General features: G+C 44.1%; 1 protein-coding gene across 4 annotated transcripts in view; it reads left to right on the forward strand.

The window, feature by feature from the left end:
- Positions 1-831: 831 nt before the first annotated feature.
- The window catches only part of FYN (FYN proto-oncogene, Src family tyrosine kinase), a 207,267-nt gene continuing 182,362 nt past the window's right edge, over positions 832-25,736 (forward strand). For all 4 annotated transcript variants that reach the window (XM_079779968.1, XM_079779967.1, XM_079779966.1 and 1 more), the window contains exon 1: positions 832-1,331. The gene's annotated coding sequence lies outside the window, so the exon portion shown is untranslated. The remainder of the gene's footprint in view (positions 1,332-25,736) is intronic.

The raw sequence follows: 25,736 nt of genomic DNA on the forward strand, positions 1-25,736 counted from the left end.
ATTCAGTGAAGGGAAAAAACATAAGAAGATATGAGAAGCCAAAGACAACCAATGGCTGCAATTAAACATGATTTGGAAAAAATATATACAAACAAATCTCCACTCAATGTTGCAGATTCCTTAATCAACACCTGTCTTCTCCGCCTTCTCCCCCCATTTCAGTAATAATTCCTCCAGACTTTTTGCTTGAAAATAAATATATATGTGTGTGTGTGTGTCCACGAAAATAGGAGACTAATAAATTAATCCTAATTTCCCCCTCCTCGTTCTTGTTATTAATAATATTAATTGTGCGTTTCCAAGGTTCTCTTCGCCTTTTCAGGGTTCTGTGATGAGATTCCACCTTGTTCTGTATGCTTCAGTTTGATCAGAGAAAACACTTTCACCACCCTAATACTTCCCCAATTTATCCTTCCACCTTGCAAATAAAAAGACACCAGAAAGGCAAGATAGCCCTTTCTCAGACAGTCCCCTGGTTTGAGAGAATGGCAGATGTCTTTCTGCAGTGACAGCTGCAACCTTCCGCAAAGCAGAAGCTGCAGCTCACTCTCGCCCCTCCTTCTCCCGCCCTAACTCAGTACCTCACAAGTCCACACAACCCTTAAGAACACACACACACAACTCCAACCTCGCGTCTCTCCAAACACTCAGTGAGCCAGGATGCCGGCTGCCACAGCAACGCTCAACCCACTCGGTGGCCCCACCCACTTCAGTACCGCCCCCGCCCCAAACACCAATGGGCGCCGCGCGAAGCTCCCGAGGGGCCCGTGGATAGGGTAGCGCTGCCTGCCACTCTTAGGGTGTGTCCCGCCCCCTTCTCCCAGGGCTGAGGCTGGAGGGGCAGGAGCATCCAGCGCGAGTAGCTGGGAGCAGCCGCAGCAGCGGCGGCGCGTCGTTGCAGTCGCGCCATCTGTCAGAGCTGAGCCGGCGGGGAGGGGGCTGCCGCGGGTGAGGAGGAGGGGTCGTCGGGAGCCGAAGATCGTCGAGACCCGCCCGCCGGCCGTCCGCGGGAACGGAAGCGAAGCTGCCCTCGGAGCCGCGCGTCCTTCGCCGTCCGGGCGCGCGGCGCTTCCCCCCGCGCCCCGAGGGCTCCCCGGGCGCACACAAAGCCGCCGCCTGCACCGCACCACCCGGCGGCCGCCGGCCGCGCCTGCAGAGGATCCGGCCTCCGGGCCGGGGATACCCGGCGCCGCCCCCTCAGCGCCCGCGGCAGGCCCACCGGCTCCCGAGCCCGCCGCAGCCACCGGATCCTCAGGAGCCGCCTCGGCCGCACGGGAGGAGGGCGGGGAGAGGACCATGTGAATGGGCTCCGGAGCCTGAGTGCCGCACAGGTAAGCGTCCGGGGATGCGCGGCGAGGCCGCGGGGATGCTCCGGGGACCCGGCCGCCGGCGCCCCGCGCAGCGCTGCCCCCGCGGTGGGGCCCGGCGCTAAGGTCTCCGGGTCCTGCGCGCCCTGCGGGGCTCGGGGAGGTGGCCCCGCTCTCAGTCCTCCCGCTGCCGAGCGCGAGGCGGGTGCTGCGCCGAGGTAGCGCAGGAATGGGGGCCCATTTTCCCGTCCGCGAGCGGGAGCCGGGTGAGAATGGGAATCGGCTGAGAGGCGAGGCTGGCCCAGACTCCGCCCCCGCCCTCCTTTCGGGGCCCCCCGCGGGGACCCGGGCTGTGTGTTGTTTTAATGTCAGGGATGATGTAATCACTTAATAATTGATGCCCCGTGCTGCTTCCCTCTCCACCCCACCCCTGCCCCACTCCTCCACCTTTCGGCCTCCTCCTTCGAGGGCCGGCGCCTTCCCCAGCGCATCCTCCTGCCTGTTTCTGGCACCTCCCTTGCACTTCCCCCATCCTCCCCTTCACTCTTCCTGTGCCGCCACCCACCCGTCCTTTCCCCGTCCCCAGTGCTGGAGCCTTCGCTCCTCTTCCTCTGCTCCCCACTCTTGCTCCCCCAAGCTCCTTCCTCCCCCCTTCCCTGGTCGCTGGATTTCCTATCTACTTCCCTAGGTCGATGATTGTTTTTATTTGGTCACCTCCCCTCTCTTATCTCTGCGGCCACAGGCGGAGGGGACTGGGCCAGAAAGAGGCCACAGAGCTTCTTGGGCCCAGGCGGAGATTTGCTGGGACTCAGTGAGAAGAGGGATAATAAAGTCACCCTTCTTGTCCCTCCTCCCCCAATAAATCACACAGACGCTCCGTGTGTGTGTGTGTGTGTGTGTGTGTGTGTGTGTGTGTGTGTGACACAAAGAGCTCTTTCAGTGCCCAGAGAAGAGACGCACAAAGTACCCAAGGATGGGCGCAATGCTTCTTCCTTCTCTTGCTTGGGGCTTCCCTTTCTCTCAGATAAAGCAGTCTTTCCTGCCACATTTACAAAAAAAAAAAAGAAGAAGAAGAAGAAAAATAAATGGCCCCAGATGCAGGGTAGCAGGTGCTAGCATTTTGCAGTAATCCTGGACTGGCAGTGTTGACTGGCAGCTGCAGTTATTTCTTAGATTCAAGGGGGAAATGATTCCAGCCATCTTAAGAGTTATTTTACTTTCAAGGTAGCCCTCCCTACCCGTTTTAACCCCCTCTCTTTTGGTGCTAAGAGCTGGAGTGGGATAAATTAATGTGGGGGCAGAAAATTTTGTTTCTGAGTCAGAGAATTAAATTGGTGTTTGATATGAGGAGAGCAGCCTGACTTGCTGCTGCTTCTCCAGTCTTCAGAGTGCTGAAACTGAAGTCTTTGGAAATGAAATCTTGTCTTCCCAGTGTTTTTCCCTTTGCCCTTATAGTAAAACAAGTTCTTGGGGCATTGATAACAGCATTAAATTGGTATTGGGGAGACCACGAGACACTGTCTCTTTCTTATCTCAGGGTAGCCTTCAGAGGCCCACATCCTTCCTCTCCACCCGAGTGACTGCAATACTTTCCACCCTTCTGCTCTCTTTCTCCTGATCTCTGCCCCATGGGTACTGTGAGGAAGGGATTCACAGACTTTTGGAGGAAGTGGTTTGTTACTCTCTCAAGGTTTTGGAGGCACTTAGCTATGAGCAAAGGATGTAGAGAATCTTTTGACTGAACTTTGAACCATCTGCGTGATGTTCCTATTAAAGAGGAAATGTTAGTGTAAATCTGGGGGCTTAGTGTTACATTTTGTAAGCCAGTAACTATTACATGCTCAATTGATAACGTCAAAACGTAGGTTGAAACCAATGATTCCTACGAGCGTGATTCTTAAACTGTTATAAGTAATAGAACTACCTCAAGTTTGCTCTTCAAGAATTTTATTAGAAAAAGGTTAAGATTAATCTTAAACATTTATTTCTGCATTTTCTAAGGACATTCACTGTGGAACTTTTTATATTAAAAAAAAAAAAGCAATAGGGTTAATGAGTGTACTAGAAAAACAAAGAGTTGTTTGTTTGATGCCAGACCCAAGAAGGAAAGTCAGTGCACAGGAAATAGGCATTCTGCTGACCAAGTTAGACTTAATGATAAGGTTGAATGTGAACAAATCTACCCTCAGCTTTCTGCGCCTTTACTCTGTGCCTTCTTCTGGGTATGGAATCTCCAACCCCATCTGATTTGCTTGGGTACCATTTCACCTTTAGGGCCCAGTTCAAAAGTCATCTCCTCTGTGAAGCTTTCTCCATCCTTTCTCCTCCAAAACACACCATGCTTCCAATTTTGTTTTCAAGCTTCAGCAGCAGACATTATGTTTGGCATGTGTCTGTTTCCCTCATTAGTTGAGAGAAGGGACCTGGTCTTATTTATCTTTTCTCAACAAATGTGAGTTGGGTCTTTGATATGTGCTAGGCATCTGGATTAATTAGGCTAATTTTAGTAGCTGTAACAAGTAGACCTGCAAAAATATAATGGCTCAAAAGCAATAGATATTTACTATTCTTCATGTGATAGTCCAAAATGGGTGTTTGTGGTCGGTGGGTGGCTTTCTTCCAGGTGTTGATTCTGGGACCCATGTTCTACCGTCTCATAGTGCTCCATTGTAACCTGCTTTCAGCTGGCAGAAAACAAAACAGGGGGTGGAGGGGGTGCACCCACTTTTTAATTACCTTGGTCTGGAAATGACACCCATCACTTCTCCTTCCATCCTTTACATGAGGGCTAGTTCTTTGGCCACTTTTACCTGCAAGGGAGCCTGGGAAATAGAGGTTAGCCATGTGAGTAGATGAAAGATCAAGAAGAAATGCATTTTTGGCCAGCAGCTTTGCCATATGCTGCCACTCAACAAGGCATAGTCATGGTCCTCAAGGAGTTTGTAGGCTGATGACAAATTAATTGGAGTCTATACCCATCATTGTTTTTGTTCTTTTGGTTTTAGAAGCTCAGATCATTTCATTTTGAACATGTTTCAAAACACTTTGCTTTTTGTCAGTTCAAGTGGCCAGTTCCCTCACAGCAACCCCTTGTAGTACAGTGATGTGACAGCTCCTGTGTTGCCTTTGATATTTCATTTTTATTTTTTACTCCAGTAGCACCTTTCTTGGCCTAGTTTTTTATCTGCTCATTTTAGAGACTCCCCAAGTGGCTGGGGGGGGGAGGGGGGGCAGTCCTTAGAAATCAGAGTCCAACCTTCTGTTCATTGGAAGAGGAAATTAAGCAGACTCCAAAGGAGAAACTTCTTGCCCCAGGCCATGCTAATGGGAAGGGAGCCTCAGTCAGCCCAGCTCTTCAGTCCCACCTGCGTCCCTAAGTCACACAGCTACCCTGACCATGTGACTGTGAGCCTTGTGTATTCCTAGGAGGTTAAGTGAGCTTCCAGACCTCCAGGAGCAGGGTGAACTGCTAATGTTCTACAAAGTATAGTCTCTGTTCTCCACAGGCCTCCAAATTATTGGAGCAATTCGGTCTGTACTAGTCATCATACTTAATAATGTACATACTTTTGCTATGAACAGTTCATTATATTCACCTGTTCAGCAAACATTAGGCCAGGATGTTATTGTGTGCAAGGCGCTGGGAGATAAGGCCTTCAAAATGAATACCTCTGCTGTCCTTGTTCTTCAGGAGCTCACGGTCTACTAGAGGAGATAAAAATGATTGATAATAGCTAACTTTTATTGAGCATTTGCTATTGTCAAGCACTGTTTAAATTCTAGTCCTAACAATAATGATGTGAAGTAGTTTCATATGTAATCCCCATTTTACAGATGGAAAATTGAAGCAAGGAAAGTTAAGTACTCAAGATCATATAGCCAGTAAGTGGTAGAGTCAGGATTTAGGACTAATTAGTTTGGTTTCAAAGCCTTTGCTCTTAGCCGCTAGGCAATATGCAAAATACTATATATGGATGTAATGATGATATTAATTAAATGTGTTACATGCCATAAGGAGTGGAGAGGGGTGTAAATGCTTTGGAAATTGATACTCTGCTTGGGAAATAGGACTTTATATTTCAATAAAAAATAAAATGTTCATTCCCACTTTCACTTCTTCCATTTAGACCAGTGGTTCCCACCGTGGGGCACACGCCCCATAGGGGGGACATTTTGATTTTTAAGGGGAGCAATTCGAGAATGAGTTATTAACAGTGAATTTTTTGCATTTCTTATGGTTCTAGGGGCATATACAGTATATAAATATATGTTGTGACATATTTATGTATTTCAGTTCTCTATTATATGTTTTGAAACTTTGCCAATTTTCCTATCAATTTATATTATTATTATTATTTTTTAACAATTTCTTAGTGACTTCTTCCTCAGTATTTCAGCTGTCCTTTTGTCCTTTTATTTTTCTCTTTCATGGAAGCCATGTTCTTTGGAAGCTTGTTTAGACCAAGTTAATGGCCTTTTAGGCTTCCATCACATGAATAGGAGTTCACTTTTTGAATAATAAGAATTATATGTCACAGGGGGGCATCAAGATATTAGAGATGCTTAGGTGGGGCACGGCCAAGAAAAGGTTGGAAACCACTGATTTAGACCCTCATCTGTTGTTCACCTAGAAAATAGAAAATAAGATAAAATTTTTAAATGAGAAAGCACAGCATGTTGATACTGGAAATACCTTTACTCAGTGTGATTATTTTAAGCTGGGTTCTTCTAGTGATCCACAGATAGGTCTCTATGAGATTGTGGATTGTCCTACATATGTACTCATTCAGTAGCATTCATTTATTGCATCTACCACTTGCCAGGCATTGAGCTAGATGATTCAGGGCCAAAAAGGTACGATCCTGCCTCAAGGAACTTACCTGCAGGAGGAAAACTCTGCCCACTATGATAATCTGCGATTCTAGGGATTCTCATAGGAGCATGGGCACATACAGGAGGGAGCATGACCCCCACAAAGAGAGGGTGGAGGAGGTGTCCTCGAGATGAAGAGTAACAGTCTGAAGAGTAGGAGTCACCTGGTTGAGTGTTGTGTGATGGCTGTTGCCCCAGAAAGAGCAGCCCGGAGGGCCAATGCACAGACCTTCTGGGAAACTTCAAGAAGTTCAGGGTAGGTGGGCGGGAGGTGGACAGAGGGAGAAGATAGGGCTGGAGGAAAAACTGAGAATGTTCTTATATTTTGTCAGGAATGCCATTTAAGTGTTGTAAGTGGAGACACTGCCTTGATCTGATCTTAACTTATAAAGATCCTTTGGCCACAGTGGGCTATTGACCAGTGGTGGTCAAGATGGAGGAAAGATAATTATGGAAACTCAGATGAGCAGTAGATGAGGGTCTGGATGGAGCAAAAGAGGCAGAATAAGAGAGAGTGAGATAGATATGGAGGGGCCAGAAGAGGGTTCCTTGGGAATTGGGTGAAGAGAGACACTGAGACGCATCAATTCAGTAGGAAAAGCTGGTGTGTGTAAAGTGATGACTTTGTCATGAATACTTCTCTCTTCCAGGTCCAGGTATTTCATTGGCAGTTGAATAGATGGGTCTGGAGTGAGGAGTAGGACTGAAATGTAAATCTATCAGCAGCAAATTACAAAATACTTGAAGCCCTAGATGTGGGTGGTATCACTCAGAGAGAGCATAGAGATAGAGCAGTCAGGGCTGAGAGAGAGCCTGGGAACAGAGGAGAAGGGGGAGGAGAAGCCCAGGCCCTGAGTGGGAGAGGGACAGCGGGAGGATTGGGCAGGCCCTGGGGAGCGAGGTGTCCCTGATCCCCAGGGGGCGGCGGGTATGCTCAGATATTAAGCAAGATTAAGAATGACAAGTACAGTTGCATTTAGCACCAAAGATCTCTGAATCCAGGCAGAGCAGCATCAGGGGAATAGGGGATGGAAGTCTACAACTCTACTGCTCCCCAGACCAAGGTAGAAATAGATGTCAAAACCTGCAGAACATACAACCCTAAAGGGCTTAGAGATCATGTAGTCCAACATGTCCATTTTACTGATGAGGGAAGGTGAGCTCCAGAGAACTAAGTGACTTAACCAAGGTGGCAGAGTTACCACGGAGAGCCAGATTTCAAGCCTTTCAGCCCAGGGCCATACCCGGGGTATGGTCCTGGCTCAGTCCCTCCCAGCTCTGTGAACTGGATCACATTACCTAATTTCTCTGCCTCCCTTCCTTCACCTTTAAAATGGGGATAATGGTTTCTACCTCAAATATTTGCTGTTAGGATTCAATGAGTTAATAAATATAAAGCACTGAGAATAGTACCCCCCCACACAGGAAAAGCCTTGTGTTTGCTACTGTTGTTAAAGTGTGTGTGTATACACACAACGTTTACATATATACACATACATACATATAGCATATATGGCCCCTTAGGGAAGGGAGGATGAAAATGTATTGTGTGCATAAAAAGAAATTTTGAATATTTTAGAAAGGGATATGGGTGATTGCCAATTCTGGATCAAGAGTTATTGGGAAAAGGTAGAAAATTAATTTATATAGTATGCTTGAAAACAGCATTTTTAGCAAGTGTTCTTAAAAAATGCAGAGCCTTTTTATTCTTGAGAATAGAAAACAAAAGCACTTTGAAGTTAGCCCTGTAAAAGGGTTTCTCTATTTTAGTCAGATAATCAGAATTTTGACCTATTTACAGTGTAAAATCACTTGAGTTGGATTTTCTAAAGGCGGAATAAGCTATGAAGTTGGAACTACCACCACCACCACCCACACGTTATGATTTTCATGCACTTGGTTCCTATAAAACTGGGGTGGTTTGGGTTATTTAGGGGAATATGATCTTTTTTTAATGTATCTAGTTGAACAAATCTAATTATTAGCTGCTAAAACACATGAGTAGCCTGAACAGTATTGTCCAAATGGACTTGGGTGACATGCAGTCCAGATAACCTAGAAATAAGTGGCACTCTGGACTTGATTAGAACACAGTAATCCTAGAAGGATATAAATTGAACTGGATTTATGGCCCAATAAAAACATGGGAAGAAAAGATAATGCTCACTGACTCATGAAACTTTAACAGTGTTTGTAAGGCTCTGCGCCGTCGTGTTCGGGTGAGAGCGTTTTCCCCTTCATCTGAGCCAGCTTCCAGAATGACCTGCGGTGCCTCTCTCTGGATGTGAGACAGACTTGGGTCCTTTTCCCGGGTATTCGCAGGAAGCCGAGAGCATCTTTATAGACCCTGTGACCCCAAGCAACACCCACTTTGTTTGGGCAAATATGTATTGAGTGCCTATTAACTGTAAGTTTTGGGCAGAAAAAAAATACAGTATGGGAAAATTTTAACCCATTGGTTATTTCAATTCAGAAGGCTTTTTCTGAAGGGTACTTATTTCTGGTCTGTGCATACCACAGCTGCTCATGCCTCTCTAAGTACACCATAAAAATAATAATGCCTACCATTTTTATTGAACCCCAGAGGCCTTATTAAGTGCTTTACTTACAGTAATTTATTTAGTCATAACTCTATGAGGCAGGTATTATTATCCCCATTGGTCAGATGGCAAGACTGAGGCTCAGAAAGGTAACTTGCCCATCGTCACACAGCTAATTACTAGAGAAGCCAGGTCTGTCTGGCTCCTAAACTCATGCTTGCTTTTGTTCCAAAGCTGTGGTTTCTCACTCCCTGCCTATTTTCAAGCCTCCTTGCCTTTGCTTTGCACTTCCTTCTGTGTTCAGTGTTGGTGGTACAAAGGCACCTTCCCCGCCTGTGGAAATCTCATTCCTTCTTCTGGCTCCATTCAAGACTTACCTTCTGGGAAGTCCCCCCTTTGGGCTCCCATGACACTTGGTTACTGCCCCATTATCACCCTTGTCACAGTCTGACAAAGTGAAGTCAGCTGGGTGGGAGAATGGACAGATACTTGTCTTTTTTTATTATTACTAGAGGCCAGGTGCACAAATTTGTGCACAGGTGGGGTCCCTTGGCCAGGCCGGCAATAAGGGCCAATTGGGGCCATCTCACCCAGTCCCATTCAGGGCGATCAGGGCCGGCCCGAGGGGGGGGGACCGTGGGAGGGGAAGGGGGGGACCGTGGCTGGCCAGTTTGCTGGCAGCAGGAGGTTGGCTGTGGGAGCGTACTGACCATCAGGGGGCAGCTTCTGTGTTGAGCGTCTATCCCCTGGTGGTCCGTGCATGTCATAGCAACCCGTCGACTGGTTGTTTGGTCATTTGGTTGCTTAGGCTTTTATATATATAGATTATTACTTGTGGGCTCTTTGTAAGTCAGGTATTGTATCTTTTTCATGGTTTGATTTTCCCATCACAAACCCAGCACTATTTGATGAGGCACTGCCTTTATTATCCCCATTTAACAGGTAGGGAAACTGAGGCATGGAGGTTAAGTGATTTAGTCAGGGTCACAGAGCTAGTAAGCAGCAGAGCTAGGATCTGAACCCAGGCAATCAGTCTGACTCCAGGGTCTGTGCTTTTAACACTAAATTTGTTCTGTCTCAAATGAGAATATAAACTACCTCGCCCTGTACCTCATAGTCCACACACAGTAAACATCAGCCTTGGCACAACGACTAATAATCTATTGAACCAGCTCATAATAAGGAAAGAGCTTTAGGGCCATCATTGCATGAATATCCTCTGAGGACCTTACAGAATGCATGTTCCCAGACCCTGTTCTCATTTAGTAAGTATGGGGCTGGCAGGATTGAACCCCAAAATCTTGCCTGTATATGAGAATGGCTGGGAGGCAGCTTCTGAGAGACGAGGGATGAAGCAAATGTAGTGAGTCTGAGCCACAGTGATGGGAGCAGGCCATGAAGTGGTAGAGAATCATCAATCAGCTGGAGCCGGAGGGAGCAGCACCCAGAGGAGGCTGGGGATCAGAAATCCATCACAGAAAGACCTCTTCCCTTGTATTTTTAAGATTTCTAAGTACCTGCTCCTTTTGAATGTGCTGATGAATTTAAACACTTATTTTCTTCAGAGCTTCCATCTTTGAAGTACCCAAAAATAGTAGGCTTTTCATGGAGTTGTATAAGGATTCCATCTGCTGTATACTGAAAAGCAGGACTTTAGTGGAAAATTAAAAATGATCCAGATCGTCTTTCCCACAACAAAGCCCAGGGCACTTTTTCCAGTCCTTTCTCTCTGATCCCTAGAAAAAGTTACTGAATCTGGATTTCTGTGAAATCCTGCCCAATTTAAATTCTACTGAAAAGGCAAATAAACATGAACAAGTTCCTTCATTCCCACACATTGGAGTGTCTATTTTAAAGCAATAATAATTTTAAATACTGTCATTTGTAAAATTTGATTTTAATTTTATTTTAGAAATTGTGTGATATGTTGCCTATAGCTAGGCACATGCACGCAGGATAATTTGGAAAGTGCTGATTTCTGTTAATGTTTTCTCTTGTTTGCTCTCAGAGTTTGGAGGGTTTCACTTTTTTGTTGTCTAGTTTATTGTCTAACCTCCTAGAACAGAGCGAGCACCTCATTATTTTCAGATATCAATGAACTCTAGCATTCCGTCATTATGTATCTTTTATTATTGTCTCCTTGAAAATGTCAATGCTGTGTCTGTCCTCTGTATATACCTTTGCCTGATCTATATTCTCTTGATATGTTATGTCCTTTAGGCGCTCCCATGATTTGCAAATAACAATTCCAGTTGCTAAAAAACAAAGTGTTTAGCGCGCGCACACACACACACACAATTCCTGTTGTGTTACTCCTATATTTTCTAGATTGAATGAGGAGGTTTGATCCATGTGAAAATGGATGTGCTGGCTGATACTGGATATTGGTTCTTTTGCCTTGTTCCTTTATTAACAACCCAATGAATAAGAGAAAGACCAAATTTCTTAACTGGATATTCAATGCCTCCAACTGTCTCCACATTCTTAGTCATACCTGGCTGACCTCGTTCACCATGACATTAACACTTGATTAGCCAGATGTCAATCTACTGTAACATTAATATGAATTATGTGTTCCAGCCTTTGTGCGGTTGTTGTTGTTTTTTTCCTCTTGGAATTCCCTGACCCTTCTTTCTCTCAGAATTCTATCCATTTTTCAAGGTCCAGTTGGAAGCCCAAATCTGGGAAGACTCTCTTAGTCTTCTCATTCTCTTGCATTGAACATTTTTGTCTCTCGGTTACCTCCTAATATGTGATGCCTTATGTTGTTAGTTAATTCCTGGTGTGAGGAATCCAAGCTGTAAAGAAATTCTGTGACTTGCCCATGGTTATACATCCAGTTATTAATTTAGTTTAGACTAGAATCTAGGTTTCCTAGAAATACGTATTTATGGGTCCTGTTTTCTCAAGAGACTATTGGCTTCACGTATGCAAAAATATTGTTTGCTGCTCCCCCTTCCTTTTGTTTTTTGGTTCCCCTATAGCATGTAGCAGGATGTCTTTCATAGTGTAGACAGTCAGCAGATGTTTACTCAGACAGGCCCTGGGGCAGGATACTGGAATGTATAGCTGGTTTCCGGCCATCTGTGAGGCTAGGCTGGCATCTCCTCAGATATGGAGCTTCTGTAGTTCACACGATTTAGGTTCGGTGATTGTCCTAGACCCGTGGTTAGCAAACTGCGGCTCGCGAGCCACATGCGGTTCTTTGGCCCCTTGAGTATGGCTCTTCCACAAACTACCATGGCCTGGGCGAGTCTATTTTGAAGAAGTGGCGTTAGAAGAAGTTTAAATTTAAAAAATTTGGCTCTCAAAAGAACTTTCAATCGTTGTACTGTTGATATTTGGCTCTGTTGACTAATGAGTTTGCCGACCACTGTCCTAGACTGTTTTAGGACCCATCATTGTATTTCAGAATGGTATATGTTTAAAGATATTTTTTTTGTTCAGAATATTGAGCTTTTTGTTAAAAATTTAAGGTGGTCAAGGAAATAGTTACTTCTTTGCCCTGTGCTGTCCGACTTTCATTAAGATTTTCACTAAAAACAATAGGAAGTCACCAGTGCACAAGAACATCTAAGACCCGGGTAAATGCAGAATATTTCAAAATCTGGAGGAAACTGGAATAATACAGTAATAAATGATGGGAAAGGGACCACCAGTGTATCCTGGAGGTATGAGAGAAGGCAGGCACTCACCTATTATGTACCTGCGCATTTCTGGACCTCTCAGAGTAGCATTTAACTGCATTCCTCGGCCATATGAACCCCAGCTTCGGCTGTGGGGAGTGCCTTTCTTTCCATGCGTTATTTCACTTGGTAGTAGTACCATTTGAAGACTCTCCTTAGCAGGGGCGGGGAGGATTCCATCATATACTTAAAGTAATTATTTCACACTATATCCCCCAAAATATCACAGTCTCTGTTTTATAGCCTTCAAAAGAATGATTGAAAATAAGCCTTATAAAATGTTTTCCATGGTTGAGGGGAGGCACTACTCAAGTAACATGTGTAACAAAAGACACAGCAGCACAATATGCAGTGTTTGTCAGCCACTCATTAAGGTTCTTCTTACCTACCTGTCATTAAGGGTCTTCTTACCTACCTGGGAATAGCCCTCTGTGGTTCCTCATTAATGGCTTCCCTTGCCCAACCCTCACCTAGATGTCAGATTTAATGTATCTGAAGGGTGGAGACCAAGAAGAACACTTTCTGTGGGTGTAGACCAATTACTGCAGCCCAGATGGGCAAGGGGTACCATTATGGTCTTTGGAAAGTAGTGGTGAACTGTTTTTTCTTCCTCAGCCATTCACTATCTGTGATTTCAGTGCTTTTCCCACCTTCCTGCCCATTGCCGAACCACTGCCTTAAGTGTGGGAGATCATATGCTACTGACAAAATGCTCTTTGCCCTTGGCTGGCATATAATGTCACCACTTTTTCCAATTTGTTCACGTTCACTCACTTTCGTACATGTCAGCATCAAAATTGTCCATTTTCAGTAGCAAGCTACTGGAAGGCTAGAAGCTCACCTCACTTAATTTGCTTTGTGCTCAGTGTAATACTGAACTGTGCAAACTGGGAGGTTTCCCAAGTGTTTTCAGTACTTGTAGAATGAGATGCATCTTGAATAAATTTTCTTCTTGTAGATAATACATTGGGTCCTCTTCACTGATAGATCCTCAGTCATGTTTAGAATCCATATTTTGGTTGTGTATAATGTTTTAAGTTCCACCTTATATTACACGTCCTTAGGTTGAAATGCAGTGATCTCAAATCCTAGTCCTATCTTCAAGTTGGGTTCAAAGAATAGATGATGTGCCATACCACACCCTTTTTATACTAGTGAGGTTAACCATACAATTCTCACTGTCTTATAGTCATTATTCAACTGATTCTTGACTTCAGAATGCTAAGAGGTCAAGAATTGCGAATGAAAGCCAGTGAGGCGTGGCTGGGAAGAACCTATAAGGACTGTGGTATAAGGAGCAAACCCAGATGCCTCTGTGGGTGCCAGTAATTCCTGGGAAGTTCTGGTTAGTTTATAGCTGGGTGTGATACCAGGAGGATTGGCACTTGGAAAACTGCAGTCCCAAACATTCTCTGATTGTACCTTGGCCACATGGGGAGAGTCCAATACGGGAGGCCGAAGGCAAGCCCCACTGCCTTCCCTGATCTCACCTCCCCAGATGTGACAGAGTCTGTTCCCAGGGATGAGGCTTCCGGGCCTCTATCCCCACAATAGCACTCCTGTGCACTTAAGATCCAGAACTGCTGCTGTGGCAAGAACCCTGCCCCGTGTCTCCCAGCAGAACACCTAACTGCACTCTCAGTGTCTCCTGAATGGGCTAGAACATACGGCAATTATTCCCTAAAGAGAGTGATGTTGGTAAGGCTGGAAATGGAGGGGATAATGGATGGAAAGGAATCAACAAAGAGTTGTTATGGGCAAGGTGATGGTGAGTATAGAAGGAGTCTTTGCATTAGTTTTCTGTGGCTGCCAAAACAAATTTTCCCCAACTGGGTAGCTTAAAACAACAACAAAAACTCTCACATCGAAGCCAGAAGTCTTGAAATTAAGATGCTATCAGGGTTGGTTCCTTCCAGAGGCTCTGAGGGAGACTGTTCCATGCCTCTTCCCTAGCTTCTGGTGGCTACTGGCAAACCTGGGCTTTCCTTGGCTTGTAGACCAACAATTCCTGCCTCCATCTTCATATGGCATTCTCCTCTTATAAGGATACATGTCATTGGATTTAGGACCCACCCTAATCCAAAATAAACTTATCACTACGTTCTTAATTACATTTTTAAAGACCCTTTTCCCAAATAAGGTCACACAGGTTCCAGATGGACATTTTTTTTTGGGGGGGGGGTGGGGGAGGAGGGCATATTCAATCCATGATAGCCCTCAGAAAGATAAAAATTACCAGCTTGGAGGGAGAAATAACAGAAGAGAAAGGTATTTATAGGTTTGAGTGCTGAAAGTGCAGGCACAGTACTTTACATGTGTGATTTGTAACTCTGAGATAGATGAAGATACAGTGACATTTTTATGTGAAAAGAAAGAAGTTTGAAGGAGTGGAGTTTCCTAAAACTTTTCAGTAAAATTAGAGGCTAAGCCATCATCTGAGGGTCATAGATTTAGAGATGGGAAGGGGGCTTGGAGAATGCAGAAAAACTCCAGAGTAACAAAAATATAGGATGATCTGTTAATAAATGGATAGAAGGTATTGCAGAGAAATTGTGAGGTCCCATTGGAATCTGTAGGTATTTTTTATGGTTCTCTTTAGCCCAGTTTTGTGACTTTGCCTGAAAGTACTTATCATGTTGGGGGTGACCTAGAGTTGAGAATTGGTTTAAATGGTCAAGTGAGGAGGATGTTCTAAGAGACTAGAGAAAATATCAATTGCATCAGCTGGAGGTAGGTTCAGGCTGAAGAGGGGATTGAGCTGGAGGATGGCCAAGGTAAGGAAGGCTCTGAAGTTTTAGGAATCTGATGAGTAAACATAGCAGGTGTGGAGGAGGAGAGACAGCGGTGAGAAGGCCCTAGGAAGAGGGAACCCATAGAATTGGAGAGATCCACAATGATAGTGCACAGGGTCACTTCCCGTTGAATGGATTTCCACTTAACAAAATAGAAATTTAGGACCTTAGATACAAAGAATTCAAGAAACTGAAAGGCACAGGCCCCTTTAGTCCTTGATTTAAATAGGTATAAACGGTGTCTTCCAGAAGAATGTCTTGTCTTATGTGGCACGTTTTAAACATTCTGAGTGAGTGTTCTGGGACCTCTGAGACCTTTCATGATGACCAGCCAATTTATTGGGGCTAATATTTTGAACTGATATTCAATTTACTTTACTTCCCTCCTAATTCTTGTTGCCCTGGGAGTCTCCCCCATGGAGGCTAAGGATTCTATTACTTCAGGGAGAGGACAGACTATAGGCTGGAACAAAGAAGACATTGTTCAGCTGTGGACTTTCAAAACAGGCACTTAAAGCATGTTTCAGAGATCAGAGTTAGCCCAGGCCTTCCTTTAAAAGAGGCAGACTTTGTTAGAAAAAAAAAAAAATATTCCAAGGAGCCAGATCTCAGAAGGCCTGGCATATATTGAACAGTCAGCCGTGCAGGAGGGAAGCTGCAGGAAGCAGGAAATACCTTTCTGGATTGGAGGATGGAGCTTGTAGAGATTTGGATGAAATGAGAGATGAGAAATGAATGGGTGGCTGGGATCCCCCACTCCAGGTGGGTGGAGGATAATCTGCATGCAGCAGCCCTTGGCCCCCGCATCCTGTCTGGAACTCTTGAAGGAAAGCACCTTGTGGAAACTAGCCCTGAGATGTGTCCCCTCATGGTTCCCGGTGCCTGCCTGTGGCATAGGAGACATCCTGACGGCACTGCAGGCCTCCTCAGGTAAATGTGGAGGTGCTGAGAGAGCCAGGTGGGAGAGGCCTGGGGTCAGAATGAAGCGGGCACAGAATGGACTGTGCCAGCCTCTGCTGAAGGCGGGCTGGGATCATGACTGCAGGTATCCACCAGTCCCATCAGCAGAGCCAGGCCAACATTCAGAGACAAAGGGATGGCACCTCCCGAGGAGGCCGGTGAGGGCTTGCAGGGCAGCACCTGGACCAGGTTCTCTCCCCATCCCGTGGTGGTCTATAATTTTCCCCTGGGGAAGGAGGGAGGGAGAAATGAACACAGCCATGAGAGGCAGTTTGAGATTAATTAAATTTGACTTATTGCCCTGAAGCAGCCAAAATTTTGTATCTGAAGAGATTAAGTTATCTGGAAGTAGCAATATTGGTTTTTTCTTCATAAGCAGAAATGCGATGGTCATGATCAAGTTGAATTCAACTGTAGAGAAATGAAGTAACATATTTAGTGTATATACAGCTAAGTAGTCAGTGTAAATTTCAAACCTGCCGCACTGCATTGGAGCTGTGTTTTAATAGTATGCTGCTGCTGCATACTATTAGTATGCTATTTTCTTTGAGTAAATTGTGGGTTAACATCCCTTATGGTCGGTTCATCTTGGAGAAGAAGTGGGGCGATCTGCCCTTTGGAGGAGCAGAGTTGTCCACCAGATATTCCAAAATATAGTGGGGGTTGGGCGTCCCTTGTTTGGTAAAAGGCAGTTCTTCCGAGTGCCCTGGAAGGAAGGACCTCAGTTGCTATGGAGCCTCAGGTCAGAGGAAAGTATTCGAATTTTAGGCCTTTCTCTAATCAATATCCTGAGATGCTGAAGACAAGCATTTTCACTGGGTGTGACCCTTCAATTTCATATTTTAAAGGTATCAGAGTGAATACTAGGAATTGTAATCTCTGTGAGAGGAGAAGCTCTTCATTTTTATTCCATCCTCATTGACTAAATAAAGCATGAGTTTATGAAAGGATTCATTTTCAAGTATAATTCATAAGTAGTTACTAGAACACTCAAATGAAGGGGGAGGGGGGACCAGTTAGCTCTTTTTCAGTACATTTCATTCCTCTTTGACATTCATACAGGGATGATATTGCATTTAAGAAGATGTTTTCAACCCTGTTGTTTCTTGAAGTGCCTAGTAATTTTGGAAGAGAAATCTTTAGTCTTGTTTAAAAAAACATGAGTTTGGCAGGGCGGAGTGAGGTGGGATGTTGCCTGTTGGGATACCTACTATGTATTTTCCTACTAGAAAATTACTGTGATGTTTTGAGCACATCTTCTCAAAAGGTAAATACTTTTCATATTTTCCCTCATCTGTCAGTGGGAGCCAAGAGAGCTAGAGATGGGGGACCATAACATTTACTGAAAGGAGCCACTCAGCTGTCAGAGGGGAGGGAGAAGAGGGGGCTGGATGAAAGAAGGTGAAGGGATTAGCCAAAGAACATATAGGGAGTCCCCCAAAATGTATATACACTTTAACAGCAGATAGTTCAGTTTTGAAAAAGAAATGTGTTTTAATAAACATGACTTTCTAATTATTCTAAGTGTGTGTATACATTTTTTGGGACACCCTATATATATGAACTAGTGGCCCAGTGCACAAAATTCATGCACGGGGTGGGGGGTCCCCTCAGCCCAGCCTGGACCCTCTTCAATCCGGGACACCTTGGGGGATGTCCGATTGCCGGTTCAGGCCCGAACCCGGGGATTGGGTCTAAACCGGCAGTCGGACATCCCTCTCACAATCCGGGACCACTGGCTCCTAACTGCTCACTTGCATGCCTGCCTGATTGCCCCTAACCGCCTCTGCCTGCGCCCTGATCGCCCCCAACTGCCCCCTGCACCGGCCTGGTCGCCCCTAACTGCTCCCACTGCCGGCCTGGTCACCACTTACTGCCCCCCTTCTGGCCTGGTTGCCCATTACTGCCCCCCATGCCAGCCTGGTTGCCCCCAACTGCCCCCCTCTGCCAGCCTGGTTGCCCCTTACTGCCCTCCCTGCCGACCTGGTCGCCCCCAACTGCCCCCCCTCTACCAGCCTGGTCACCCCTAACTGCCCCCCCGCCAGCTTGGTTGCCCCTTACTGTCCCCCTGCTAGCCTGGTTGCCCCCAACTGCCCCCCCTGCTGTCCTGGTTGCCCCCAACATCACCTTCCTGCCAACCTGGTTGCCCCCAACTGCCCCCCCCCCCGCCAGCCTGGTCACCCCTAACTGCCCCCCAACCAGCCTGGTCGCCCTATACTGCCCCCCCCCTACCAGCCTGGTCGCCCCACACAGCCGCTGTTCAGTCGTCCATCTGGTTGTTTCGGTCGTGGCGGCTCCTGGCTTTTTAAAAAATTATTTTTTTTATTTATGTCATTTTATTTTTATTGTTTGAAGTATTATAAATAGTAGTACATATGTCTCCTTTTTTCCCCCCATTGACCCCCCCGGCCTCCCCTACCCCCCAGTACATGCCCTCACATGCCTGCCCCCCCCCCCCCAGTGTCTTATATCCATTGGTTATGCTTATATGCATGTGTACAAGTCCTTTGGTTGATCAATATTAGGATAGCCCATAAACACAGACAACTGTGTGGTGATGGTCAGAGGGAAGAGGGGGGCGGTAGGGGCTTGGTGGAAGTGGACAAAGGGGAGGAAAATGGGAATTTCTATAATAGTGTCAACAATGAAAAATTTTTAAAGTAAAATAATTAAAATTATAGAATTTTTTAAATGTTGATTTGTTAACCAACATCATTTTATAGTATTTATAGGTTTATTTGAAATCTCAAAAATAACATTTCTAAAAATTATAATCATGCCCATATACATTAGAAAAAAAAAGAACTTTTTAGACATTAAAAAGAACATAAAACTAGTTATTCTTGGTACATACTCACTCACCTTACTCAGCTTTTTAGCCATATGTCTCTAGTATTCATGTCACTGATTCTTTTTTGTGAAGAATGTTTTTTTATTTTTTCATAGAGCTACTTTTAATCTTCAAAGTTGTGTTTTATAGTTAATATTTGAAATTGTTACTATGTTCAATGGCATTTATGTATATGTCATAATATTTTTAACTGAGGAAATAGCTCTTTCTATAGATACACTTCAGCTGAGAGTAAGTTCTGCTAAATGGAGGCCTCAGAATAATTTTTTATATTGAAATTTATAAATATTTTAGCCCAAATATTGTCACAGGTCTTTTACCCCATTCAGAATTCTTATCCTCAGTATTTTTATAAGACAAAACTAATGAAAATAAGTTCCCCTATTGTTCTTTCAGTTCTTTTATCACAGTTAGATGATACAAAATCATAGATCTTCATAATTTCTCTTCATTCTGGTACAGAATATAAATGTATTTAATTAAAACTAGGAGCACTGCCCTGGCTGGTGAGGTTCAGTTGGTTGGGCGTCATCCCATGTACCAAGAGGTTGCAGGTTCGATTCCTGATCAGGGTACATGCCCCTTGTGGGCTTGATCCCGGGTAGGGGCATGCAGGAGGCAGCCTATCGATGTATTGCTCTCTTTATCAATGTTTCTCTTTATCTCTCCCTCTCCCTTCCTCGTTCTCTAAAGATCAATAAAAACATTAACAACAAACAAACAAAACAACAAAACTAGGAGCACCATCAAAAGATCACCACAAGTTGAGATACTCCAAAACATAATACAATTTCAGAATGAAAATTAAATCTTGGACACTACTTGAGTTCTCATAATTTCTTCGGGATAAATTTCAACATCTTTCTATTGGCAAGTCTTGTTTTTAATACCTGCTATTGGCTAAAGGCTTTCGAAACAGAAGTGTAGTGTCACTGCTTTGAACAAAGATTTCCAACTGTTTTGGCACAGAACCCACCCAAACTTTATAGAATGCATCTATCATACCATTATGACACACCTACATTGATTCAGACGTTTCTCAGACCTTTTTAAAACCTGGTTGATGCTGACAGGCAGCAAAACAGAAGGCATGTACGAACATGCTGAATATTCACAGAATACTGTCACAAAAATTTTGTAGTTCAATATTTCTAACTTGTCAATTTCTTCACCTATAGTTTATTTTTCATTTGGTAGGATTTAACTACTTGTTTGAATGCAGTTATGAGGTGTTCATATGCCATACCCAATTCCAAGTAACTTTTTTTTCTCCATAGGTTTTTTGATTTAGTAAGGACAACTGCTTTTAGCAGCACAAAATTTGTATTTGTGTTACCCCCAAAATTTCATCTCTTGTGTTAAACTTTTCACAAGTCACAGTAGCATTCGCAATAACATGAGATGTTTTACCTGTGACAGAATGAACCTCCACAGCTTTATTTTGCTCTCAGGAAAGAGAAAAAATCAAACGATTATTAGAACTGATTAATTTTTCTTTTTAAAATACCTGTTAATACTAACACAAAGCTGGAATCACTTAACTGTTTGCGAAGTTTTTCCCTTCTGCTAATAAAACCAACACATTAAAGCTATCACTTCACTTTCCATATAAGCACAAAAAACCTGAACTCAAAAATAAGCAGAATCAACCTAGAAAAGCAGCCATTCAATCTAAAAGAAGAGTCAGGTTTCCTAGAGTGCTGTTAGTGAACTCTAAGAACGTGTCATCCTCAGACACAGTGCTATTTACAATTACTATTAACATTTGCAGTAGTTGCTGCTGCTGTTAGAGTAGATGTGTGACTTATGGTTTATGTAGTAAATGATATCACTATGGCTTCCATGGTAGATAGTTAATATCAGTAAACATTTTGTGCCAGTTAGCATTCATCATCACCTTTCTTGAAAAACAAATTCAATTTTTCATTAAATATTGCAGAGTAAAATAGCATTAATTATCAATAAATGACAAAAACACTGAAATGAGAGCATTCACACCATTCTTGAGAAGGCCTATTTCCCACAAATATTTTATATAAACCTAACCTGTAACTTTCTATGATTCCTGTTGGTCCCTCTGCCTCGTTATTTTGGACATCTCGGGCTGCGGCATGGGTCACAGCGCAGCTGGCCAGTAGCATCCAGCGACTAGTAGACTTGACAGTTGGAGGAGTTGGCTGTCCTTAGCTGCTCATGTCCAAGTGTTTTTTGTTTATTGGTGAGCATCCTGCGTGTTGTCCTTGAAAGGGGGTGTTTACTTAAGCCAAGGTTGGGAAGGACAGAAAAGGAGATGGATTGTCGTTGGTCACCTTTCAGACTTAATCCCATGTTATGGTGAAAATTCTCTTCTCCATGCAGTTGTCTCACCCACTGGTAAGACTGGCAGAAGCTGGAAGTGCATATGCACCAATGTTGGTACATTTTAATGCAACTATTAGTAATACTTGGTTTAAAAAATGAAACCTCTGGACAAATGCTTAATCCAACTGGCTGTTGGAACAATAGGTGTAAGCTAGCACTTTCACAAACAAGCCTAGGCGTAAGGGTACCCTAGTTAGAGATCACATTTCTCCATCTCCTTTGCACCATCCTTGATTGTCTGGACTATTCTGATAACATTACCGTTCTGCATTCCTTTACTGTTGTCTTCCAATCCCACTCCCACAACAGCTGGGTGAGCTTTTAAAAATCTATGTGAGATCACATTCCTGGGTAAAACCCCTCATTGTCTTCCTATGACATAAAGTCCAGCTCCTCACTGTGGCCCAGAAGGCTTTTCGTGCTCCCACCCTTGTCCACTTGGCCCCACTAGATTTTAAGCTGTTAAGGGCCTTCTCCTTTGGTTTTCTTTGCCAATATTGCGCATGAGAGCTGCTCAGTATATTTTCTCAAAAGAATGAGCATGGTTTACTTCGAATAGATGAAAGAGAAAAAAAATAAGTGTCTTGCTAATCTATGGCAATAAGGAAATTCAAGTCCAAATCTCTATGTCCCAAGTATCATTTCTATCTTTAATAACAAAGTTGGACAGCAGAATGTATCAGGATTAAATCCTCCCCAATTATGGAGGTGTTGTCTAGCCTACAAGCCATTCTGATTCTGTAGTCTCCCAACGCCGCCCTAAGGGGAGGTAAATGGGAATTATAGGGAGTCTATTGTTTTCCCTAACAGGTCAGAGATTAGGTACCACTTGGCGTACAGGAGGAGGAAAATGCTTCTCTGATTGATGTGGGCCAAACTGGGAATATGATATTGGTGGTAGAGGAATACTTACTATGAAGTCACGATTTTGAGATCTTGTGTTCTTACACAACTGCTTTCTGTTGGATCTCTCTTTTTTTTTAAAACATACCACTGTTCAGTTTTATCATGAATGCCTTTCCAAGGACAGTAAATGGTTTCACACACTGTAACATCGTTTCCATGGCAACTAATGTATTTTAGCAAAGAGAGACTGCTAGAAGTAGGCTAAAAAGGACAAATACGGAAATGGCACAGTATAAAATGTGGGGCAATGTGTGTTATAGTAAAGATTTTTTTTTCTCTTTTTTTCTGACTTCTTGTTTAGGGAAAACCTGTGTTATTAGATCTTGGCTTCTTAACGCTTACTAATAAAATTTTTACTGCACCTCACACTGTCCAGTATTTTGCAGACAAAATCCCTTCAGTCAGTACTCATATTTGTTTGTTTGCTTTAACAGGATGTATTCCATCAACATACAAACATTTGTAATTCCATCAATTTTTACAATACATTATCTTCACCTTCATTGCATTCTCTTCTGGCAACGACCCCATTTCCCTGCTGCCCTCTGTGGCAGTGCTTCCTGAGAGGTATTGTCTACGTTACCTGTCTCTACACAGCGTTTGTTTAAAAAATCAGAGCTGTTCCAGCCAGGCTTTCGCCCCACCACTTGAACCAGTTGGTCACACCCTCATCCTCTATGGATATTACAGTTTTCCTCTTTTGTTTATTTAGAAGCTAACATACCTAAGTACATATTTCAAATAATTCTACCAAATGTCAAGTTCATGTATGAACATTTGTATAAATCCTGGTTTAAAAAAAAGGGGGGGGGGGTCAGATCATGTTATGCTGCTTTTTGCATCTGAATGTACTTGGATTATTTTGTTATATGATAATAAAACCCCTTCTGTGCTCTTAATAAACCCTGAGTGGAGGGCAGATAGCAGTCAACGTCCTATTTAAAAGAAAGAGAAACCATGGAATAGATCTTACTACTTATAAAATAGTAGCAAACCAGTCAGTCTACGGGGTGGATAATACCCTCATTTATGTTTGTTTGGGCCACATGGTGCATTTAAAAAACTGTAAACTAGAACTGGTTTTGTATAAAAACTGATATGTCTAGCTTCTCTTGAAAATATTGGAAGATCCGGCAAAATTAAGCCTGCATTCTCTCCTGACAACAGCCTACCCAAGCAGCATAGCAGCTGTCTTCTCGCGATGGGGAGGACCATCAGCTCCATTGTTTATTCTACCTGCTGGCCTGGCCCTGTGGGTGTTTTAATATCTCCCTTGCTGCACCCCCTTCCCTCCACTCATTCACAGAGCAGATAAATGGCTAGGATTGGAACTTGGTTTCCGAACCAACTGCTCCCTCCCTAGCTGTGGACACAGAATTTATAAGTCAATGGTGAGAATTTATAGTTCAGTGGTAAGAGGCACCCTTAGGTGGTAGAGCCTATGTTTTGTACTTTACTAATAGCAAAAGATTATGCAGTTAATTGATGGGGTACATTGTCATATTTGGGGTGCCTCTCACTCTTGTTTGCTTCGCTTCTATCAGAAGTCAATTTGTATGTGCTGCCAGTTGTGACGTGCAAGATGGGGGTACTGCAAGCAAGTGTGACCACTTGTTTGCATATAGAAAACTGGCCAGCAGGGAAAAGCTCCAGTGTCTTACTAGGGGGTGCAGATTTTCAATGAGCATATAGTACCTCTCCAGTGAAGTAAATGAATATTTACAGAAAAGAAGGTAAAAACAAGGCGGTAGGACAAAGTTTATACGACATTGGCTGAGCCAGTGATGTCCTCCCAGTGTGGGAGACTCAGGATGTTCCTGGTCATCGTTGCTGGCCTCTTCTAGATTAGACCCTTTCCTAGGAATTCCCTTGGCACCATGTCCATGTGCTGAAGATTCCGTTGGGTGGCATCGACTTGTTACCAACTTTGTCACTGCTCTGGGCCCCTCCCCGTTTTGAATGTGCACTTATCACTCACTGCACTGTTACCAGGGGCGAGTGAGATGGGATGAGAGGTTTCAGTGCTGCCATCTCGAGCCCTGTTAGAAGGTTCGTCTGTGCATGGGGGACACAGGATAATGAGCTAGTCTAGGTCCAGAAGGAATGGCTAGAGGAAAATGCATTTTTCCTAGGGAAACGGCAACAAAGGGCCTTGTCTGAGCTGGGTCCTGTCTCTGAGGCCTGCCCCAGCCGTCAGACACACAGGAGATTGTGGCGACCCTGAGCGTGGATGGCCCCATACACTGCACTTCGTGTCTGTGCAGCTGTGGAGGCGTCTGGGAGGCCACTGTGAGAATGGGCCTGTTCCTGGGCTTCAGGCTGGGAGCCAGGGGCCACCCCGCGCCAGAGAACATTGAGGAGCGTCTGTGTGCACGCTGTGTGTATCCCAGCGTTCTTTGGCATGGTGGCAGAGTCTGGCCCTGCCTGGTCTTTTTGTGCCTTAGGTCCTAAGTTAAGAATAACTGAAGGAACACTGCCCCCGTTGACACGCTTTATATAGAAGTTGCTATCAAATGACTATTTTATCCTCAGTCGCCACGACATCACGCCACGTCCAGTTCTGAGGTTCTCACTTTAATTTTGATTGAATAGAGCCATGATCGTTGGAGCAGAAAGAAGCCATTCAAATGTGAATGTGTGAGGACGTGTCTAGTAATGTGCGGATGTTTTTTGGCAGGCCAATGAATATTTTAAATCATTTGCAAGTAGTGAAAAGGGTTGAATTGGGAATAGAGAAGATCTGTGGCAAGAGAAAAGTACACCTCATTTCTCTCTCAACCTTTCTTTTCTTAAAATAATTAAACAAAATTCAAACCGTGATTCTACTCTTGGATCCATCATGGCCCCCTTCAATCTCCTTCATCACATATGAGATGTGACTGTGATTCTAACCTATTGAATCTCAGTTTCTCAGTCACATTTTTAAAATAAAACAGGAAACACTGGAGAATATTAAAGATACTGTAACAACAGACTCTCCAGATGGGATCATTGTTGTCTAATTATATCTAAAGACACAGGACTAAATTGAAAGAAAAGATTGTCTTCTGGTTATGGATATGCTGTGTGTGATTTGTGGGTATACCCTTTCTTCCCAACATGCACCCTCCTCCTACATGCAGGAGTGAATGGGGTGGGCGTGGTTTAGTACAGTTTCACTCCTTTCCTTTCTGTCAGTTATTTCTTCATTAGTTACTCTGTCACAGCCCCTCATCCCCCTCACCCCTCCGCCAGCAGAGATGGCACCAGTTGTGTAGAGGCACAGTGCTCAGTGTGTGTGTCTGGCCACAGACGGGCTGGCATTCGAGCAGGGGCGACAGTGAAACAGGTAGTGAATAAAGTGCTGTAAGAACAGAGGAGAGGAGATCTAGTTCTGCATAGAAGTGGGACCAAAGGAAACAAGAGTGAAAAGGTGGTTTTTGTCCTGGACCCTGAAGACCAATTAGGAGAAAATTCTACTG

The sequence above is a fragment of the Cnephaeus nilssonii genome, assembly GCF_951640355.1.
Source record: "Cnephaeus nilssonii genome assembly, chromosome: 9".
Taxonomy (NCBI): domain Eukaryota; kingdom Metazoa; phylum Chordata; class Mammalia; order Chiroptera; family Vespertilionidae; genus Cnephaeus; species Cnephaeus nilssonii.